The sequence below is a fragment of the Tamandua tetradactyla genome, chromosome 6 (genome assembly GCF_023851605.1).
Source record: "Tamandua tetradactyla isolate mTamTet1 chromosome 6, mTamTet1.pri, whole genome shotgun sequence".
NCBI classification, from domain to species: Eukaryota; Metazoa; Chordata; class Mammalia; order Pilosa; family Myrmecophagidae; genus Tamandua; species Tamandua tetradactyla.
Genome location: NC_135332.1, coordinates 8,303,033 through 8,310,781, shown reverse-complemented (window position 1 = coordinate 8,310,781; position 7,749 = coordinate 8,303,033). Strand labels below are relative to the sequence as shown.

The 7,749-nt window shown below is 39.9% G+C and overlaps 1 protein-coding gene across 5 annotated transcripts in view; it reads right to left on the bottom strand.

The window, feature by feature from the left end:
* CEP112 (centrosomal protein 112) overlaps positions 1-7,749 on the bottom strand; it is a 587,527-nt gene that overhangs the window by 74,677 nt on the left and 505,101 nt on the right. The window lies entirely within an intron of this gene.

The following is a 7,749-nucleotide window of genomic DNA, read 5'->3' as shown; positions in this document are numbered from 1 at the left end:
ACAGTGAGACATTTGGAAAAATGTTCCTCAAGTAATCTTCCAAATCTATGACTAATTCAATTTCTTTACTTGTGATTGGTTTGTTGAGGTCATCTATGTCTTCTTGAGTCAAAGTTGGTTGTTCATGTCTTTCCAGGAACCCGTCCATTTCCTCTAAATTGTTGTATTTATTAGCGTAAAGTTGTTCATAGTATCCTGTTATTACCTCCTTTATTTCTGTGAGGTCAGTAGTTATGTCTCCTCTTCCATTTCTGATCTTATTTATTTGCATCCTCTCTCTTCTTCTTTTTGTCAATCTTGCTAAGGGCCCATCAATCTTATTGATTTTCTCATAGAACCAACTTCTGGCCTTATTGATTTTCTCTATTGTTTTCATGTTTTCAATTTCATTTATTTCTGCTCTAATCTTTGTTATTTCTTTCCTTTTGCTTGCTTTGGGGTTAGCTTGCTGTTCTTTCTCCAGTTCTTCCAAATGGATAGTTAATTCCTGAATTTTTGCCTTTTCTTCTTTTCTGATATAGGCATTTAGAGCAATAAATTTCCCTCTTAGCACTGCCTTTGCTGCGTCCCATAAGTTTTGATATGTTGTGTTTTCATTTTCATTCGCCTCGAGGTATTTGCTAATTTCTCTTGCAATTTCTTCTTTGACCCAGTCGTTGTTTAGGAGTGTGTTGTTGAGCCTCCACGTATTTGTGAATTTTCTGGCACTCTGCCTATTATTGATTTCCAACATCATTCCTTTATGGTCCGAGAAAGTGTTGTGTAAGATTTCAATCTTTTTAAATTTGTTGAGACTTGCTTTGTGACCCAGCATATGGTCTATCTTTGAGAATGATCCATGAGCACTTGAGAAAAAGGTGTATCCTGCTGTTGTGGGATGTAATGTCCTATAAATGTCTATTAAGTCTAGTTCATTTATAGTAATATTCAGATTCTCTATTTCTTTGTTGATCCTCTGTCTAGATGTTCTGTCCCTTGATGAGAGTGGTGAGTTGAAGTCTCCAACTATTATGGTATATGAGTCTATTTCCCTTTTCAGTGTTTGCAGTATATTCCTCACGTATTTTGGGGCATTCTGATTCGGTGCGTAAATATTTATGATCGTTATGTCTTCTTGTTTAATTGTTCCTTTTATTAGTATATAGTGTCCTTCTTTGTCTCTTTTAACTGTTTTACATTTGAAGTCTAATTTGTTGGATATTAGTATAGCCACTCCTGCTCTTTTCTGGTTGTTATTTGCATGAAATATCTTTTCCCAACCTTTCACTTTCAACCTATGTTTATCTTTGGGTCTAAGATGTGTTTCCTGTAGACAGCATATCGAAGGATCCTGTTTTTTAATCCATTCTGCCAATCTATGTCTTTTGATTGGGGAATTCAGTCCATTGACATTTAGTGTTATTACTGTTTGGATAACATTTTCCTCTAACATTTTGCCTTTTGTATTATATATATCATATCTGATTTTCCTTCTTTCTACACTCTTTTCCATATCTCTCTCTTCTGTCTTTTTGTATCTGACTCTAGTGCTCCCTTTAGTATTTCTTGCAGAGCTGGTCTCTTGGTCACAAATTCTTTCAGTGACTTTTTGTCTGAGAATGTTTTAATTTCTCCCTCATTTTTGAAGGATAATTTTGCTGGATATAGGAGTCTTGGTTGGCAGTTTTTCTCTTTTAGTATTTTAAATATATCATCCCACTGTCTTCTAGCTTCCATGGTTTCTGCTGAGAAATCTACACAAAGTCTTATTGGGTTTCCCTTGTATGTAATGGATTGTTTTTCTCTTGCTGCTTTCAAGATCTTCTCTTTCTCTTTGACCTCTGACATTCTAACTAGTAAGTGTCTTGGAGAACACCTATTTGGGTCTAATCTCTTTGGGGTGCGCTGCACTTCTTGGATCTGTAATTTTAGGTCTTTCATAAGAGTTGGGAAATTTTCAGTGATAATTTCTTCCATTAGTTTTTCTCCTCCTTTTCCCTTCTCTTCTCCTTCTGGGACACCCACAACACGTATATTTGTGCGGTTCATATTGTCCTTGAGTTCCCTGATACCCTGTTCAAATTTTTCCATTCTTTTCCCTATAGTTTCTGTTTCTTTTTGGAATTCAGATGTTCCATCCTCCAAATCACTAATTCTATCTTCTGTCTCTTTAAATCTATCATTGTAGCTATCCATTATTTTTTCTATGTTTGCTACTTTATCCTTCAGTTCCATAAGTTCTGCGATTTGTTTTTTCAGTTTTTCTATTTCTTCTTTATGTTCAGCCCATGTCCTCTTCATGTCCTCCCTCAATTTATCGATTTCATTTTTGAAGAGGTTTTCCATTTCTGTTCGTATATTCAGCATTAGTTGTCTCAGCTCTTGTGTCTCATTTGAGCTATTGGTTTGTTCCTTTGACTGAGCCATATTCTCAATCTTTTGAGCGTGGACAGTTATCTTCTGCTGCTGGCGTCTGGGCATTTATTCAGATTTCTCTTGGTGTTGGACCCAGCAAGGTTGTAATATTTTTCTGTGAAATCTCTGGGTTCTGTTTTTCTTATCCTGCCCAGTAGGTGGCGCTCGTGGCACACGTTTGTCTGCGGGTCCCACCAGTAAAAGGTGCTGTGGGACCTTAAACTTTGGAAAACTCTCGCCGTCCTGGGGGTTCGCTAGCCGAAGCGGCTTGAGCCGGCCCGGGGTCCGAACGCAGGGAGGGTTGCTGGTCGCCGCAGCCAGGGAAAGAGCCCGTCCGAATTTCCTAGTCGGCCCTGGGCAACAAGCGTGGCGGGAGGGTGCCAGCAGCAGCGGCCCGCCCGAGAGAGTGCACGTTCCCCGGGAGTCACGGGGTCACCGTTCTCCGCGGCCTGGGGGTTTCCGATCCAATTTTCTCAGTTGGTCCGGGGGCTGCGCGTGGTGTGGGCGCCAGTCGCCTTGGTTTCAGGGGACCGCCTCTCCAATTCTCCCAGCCGGCCCGGGAAGGGGGAAGGGAGTAACTCCGGCCGCTTGCCACCCCGCCCGGTAAGGCCCGCGCGCCTCGGCGATCTCACCCGAGCTGCTTCTCTCAGCCAGCCAGCCGTTCCAGGATGGGGTATGCTGTCTTTTTTATCTCTGTTGTGGCTTTGGGCGCTTTCTGTATCGTTTCTACTCCCCTAGTAGCTGTCCTGGAGAAGAAACTAAGATCCGCGCGTCTTACTAAGCCGCCATCTTCCAGGAAGTCCCAATCTTCCAAATCTAAATCCAATTGCTTTGTGATAAATTGGGGTTTCTAATATTAGAGAGGCAGTTTAGTCTAGTGGTGAAGGATTCAAAAGTATGGTGTGACAATTAAGCATTTAAGTCTTTGAATCTGGCTGCCTGGGGTTGAATATCTGCTCTATCTCCTGCTAGTTATGTGACTTCGGGCAAGTTATTTAAATTTCTCTGTGCCTAAATTTGCTCATTTGTAAAAAGAGGGGTGATAATAGTACCCATGTCATATGGCTGTTTTGAGGAGTAACTGAATTAATGCACAAGAGCATGATGTCTGGTATGGATATATGAGCTAATGAAAAATGTTTCCGACTTCACAAAACTCCTTCAGATATTTGATAAAACCCTGGTGAATATCCAAAAAGCTTGACAGTCCCAGCTCTGTTAGAATGATTACAGTAACATAGACTTACCACAGAATTCCCTTAAGAAAAATTACAAAACTTTAACCAAAAATGGATTATATAATCAGATTGGTAAACATGGTCGATCATTTCTTATTGCTCAATTGTGATATGATAATAATAACTAGAATTTTTCATCCCCCGCCTACAGTGTTGGTAGTGAAAAAGGAAAAAAAAAGAGAGAGAGAGATAGAAGTGATAATAAAGTATTAGAACTTCAAGGGAACTGGGAACTTATTCCTGATCTTTTGGGGGTGCAAACAGATCCAACTTCTGGTTTATTTATCACTTCCATTATCAGGCAACTACAGGAGTGAATGCTTCACTTTAGCCCCCGATTACCAAAAGTAATTCATATGTGCTCACTGACCAAATTTTGGCAAAGTGCAGGAGTGCAAATAAAACAAAAATAAAACACTACTACCACTTCCCCCACCTCCCCAGCCCAGAGACATCTATCTACTGCTCGGTGGAATTTGCATCAGAGAAGCACAGTAATGTGCCACGGCCCCCGCGGGCCCCGCGGGCCGCCCCTGCCTCTCCATGCTGACGAAGCTGCCCTCACACCAACAGCTGGGAGTCAGCGCCCTGAAAGGGCGCCTCGACACCACCTGAGCTCACGTAAGGTCCACGCGCCAGACACCACCGCAGTCAAGGGAACGGTTTATGAGGTGCTGGGAGGGAAATAAAGGTGCAAAATGAATGGTTCTAGCCTTCCCAGATTACTTCACAAGATAATTAGGACATGTTTTCCATAATGTATGGATAATGCACTCCATACAGAAGATGAACAGTAGGGTGGACAAGAAACAAACGTCTCCTTACCCACTTCTTTTAGATCTCTGAGGAAACTGAAGTGCTCTGTATTTTTATGGCAGGTGGAAAGTAGCCTGGAGAAGATGTCTAATACTGCAGATAACTCAGGCAGGAATAATTGCAAAGGCTTTTGGACTGCGGCCTATTAAAAATGCTTGCAAGAATAACATAAGCCAGGACAAGCCGTCCACTCACTCTCCCTCACCGCTGCTTCGGCCCTCCGCATCCGACAGGCAAAGTACAGGCAAACATCATTTCTGCCGTGCTGTGGGACCTTCAAAGGGGTTTGAGCAACAAAAAAAGCCTTCTGTTTCTCACCAGAAAATGCAAATAGTGACCAAAATAGTACTAGAAAGTAAGCTGGGCTAGGATTGTCTGGGTCCTGCTCTAATTTTCCCTTTTGATGAGCAGATGTGAGGAAATCTGTCCTCTCTGTGGGTGGCTGCTGAGGGTGACATTCAAAAGAAAGGACTGGATGGGCCATAGAAGCTGTGCTGTCGGTGGCATGGGACTATAATGAAGCTTGCGCCCATGCCAAAAATCACCTATGCCAAGATGAAGTAGCTAATGCTGGGTTAGGAAAGAAGTAAAAACTGGGCATAAAAATATGAAAGACAGGTGCAAGGCACCAAGTAAGTGGGAAACACATCCAAAGTATAGCACTGTTAACACTGACAATGCAAACCCCACTATAATCGTCACATGTCAGTCATTCTTATTTTTCCTGTGTGCTTTGCTGGTTTCTGATTTTTATATAAGGTAGGTAGATAATATATGGCAACTGAGTATTCTGGTAGCCCTACGGAAATGCATAATATAAGATGTGAATCGAGTATGGTTTTCTAGCAGATAGTCGTGGTCTAGGGTTTTCCTAGGTATGCAGACAATTAGAACTTGCCGATATAATTCAAACAATCACATAGCTTTCTGAAATTGCAGTTTTTATTTTGGGGATCTGCAAGTCCAAACCTGCAAAGGATACAAATTATATTAACTCTAGAAATGAAGACATAGGAAAATCTAAATACAGCTATTTAAGGAACACCTAGACGACATAAGGAACTACTTAGACGTTATTTTAAGGAGCTGTACCAAATTATTGTGCTGCACACTGGTTCCGACAAATGGGCCACACACAGGTGATGGCAAAAATTCAAATATTCCACCAATATTGTCTGCTTCTGTCTTCCAAATTCTTTAACAGCTATTATTTCCTTCTATATCAAGTCAATTTATTTTCTTTCTTCCCTACTTCCTCTCCAAGGAGCTGAAGAATGTTTTTTGGGGGTATATACAGTTCCAAACCAGCACAATCTTGAATATGCCCATGTCCCTCACTTAAATTATGGAAGATTCCTCTACCTTCTTCCCTCCAAAAGGGTCATTTGAGGTTTTCTAAGAGAATGTGTCCCTTTGATACCCCAAAAAATCAATTTCCATCAATCTATCTATCTATCTATCTATCTATCTATCTATCTATCTATCTATCTATCTATCTATCTATCATCTTTCTAGCTATCTAAAATTCTGTACCCAATGTAAATTTTTACTCTTTTTAGTTAATTCTACTTGTCACATTGAATTTATTTTGGGTTGTGACAATACAATTGATCCAACTAAAAAAGTCAACAAACCAATTATTTTGTTTTAATTATTATTATATATTTTTGGTCTAAATAAGCCAAATCTTTATCACTGACTTGATAATTACTGGTCATCTAGATGAAGATGAGCATTAGCTAAGAGTATATATGTCTTTCAGTTTACTCTTGCCCTTCTGTCAATTTAGAATGTGATACCAGGCCTAGCCTTCTCCTAACTCCTACAATTCTATGACCTCAATGTATTCATCAATCATTCATCCATCTCCCTTGCCATCTTCTTTATTCCTTTGTTTCCTCTCCTCTGAAAACCCTGATTTCACTTCTATCTTGGGAATCCATTCTATTGCCATATCTTGCTCTCTATTATTATTTAGAATTGGTGAATGTCTGAAATCTTAAATTAAGCAATCCTGTACCCTGATCTGGTAAAAGGAACAGCATTATCAAAAACTAATATACAAGAAAACTGTGGGAATATTTAGGGAATAAAAATAATCCTATCTGGGTGATGTTTAGGGTACATGTAGGGGACAGTGGAAGATGGGGCGGGGCTAGTTGAGCTGTTTGCTTTATATTTCACTGGGCAGTGGGGAAATAATGAAAGCTTTTGAGTAGGGGAGAAATATGCTTGGGTCTGTATAAATATATGGCTGGTTGACTGCATTTGTAATACATGAAGGAGATGGAAGAGAGGGAACAAGGAAACCTGGGAGGAGCCTAGGAGAGGAGTAATGAGCATATATCGGATTAAGACAATGGTAATGGAAATGAAAGGATTAATTTAAGGTAGAGAAGCAAGCAACTCTATGTAGAACAATTTAAGTCAGAAGTAGTGAGTGTGAGAGGAAATATGCTGCACTCTAAATGCTTATTTTTGATAAGATATCACCCATACAGAGGTGTCTACTCAGTCTGTAACTTGAGGGAAACTAGGGTCATGAGTTCAAAGTTGTGGTACCTCTACAGTGATTACAGTCAAAATTGTAGGAGTACTAGTACTACTATTACTACTAATACCACTATTCCTACTCTTCCTATACTACTACTAACTACAACTCATCTTCTTCCTTCTCCTACTATTCCTATTACTATCACTACTATTACTACTACTGCCATTACTACCATATAATTACTAGTCCTACCACTACCACTATTACTCCTACTACTACCATCACTCCTCCTATTCCAACTACTACCACTACTACTAGTACTAGTGCTACTGTTACAATTAGTACTACTATGTTACTATTGCTAATACTAAAAGTAAGTAAGGGGTCGTTGATCACTTCAAAGAATGTGATTCTATTGGCTGGTAGATTTAAAAGCCAAATACATTCAACATAAATCTGCTGGGTGTTTATCACTTGACAACTATTGAACTGGGCTTTGGATATAAAGCAAAGATCAAGAAATAAATGCATGACATGAAAATAGAGGGAACAGGTATAGCCTATTCTTTTAAGAATTAGTTGGTCGAGGGAGGTTGACACAGGAAATTATCTAGGTGGGGGATGCTAGTGAGAGTCAAGTCAAAGTATGTGCTTAAGGGAAGAACAGACTATGAGAAAGATTATTTAACCCTCTGTGCCTGAAGTATTACATTATGCTATTTGTATTGCGAGACACAACTACTGTTTATAATGATGTTTCTCCTGGAAAATGTGCTCAGTTTCCATTTGGAAAGCCAGGAACACAGC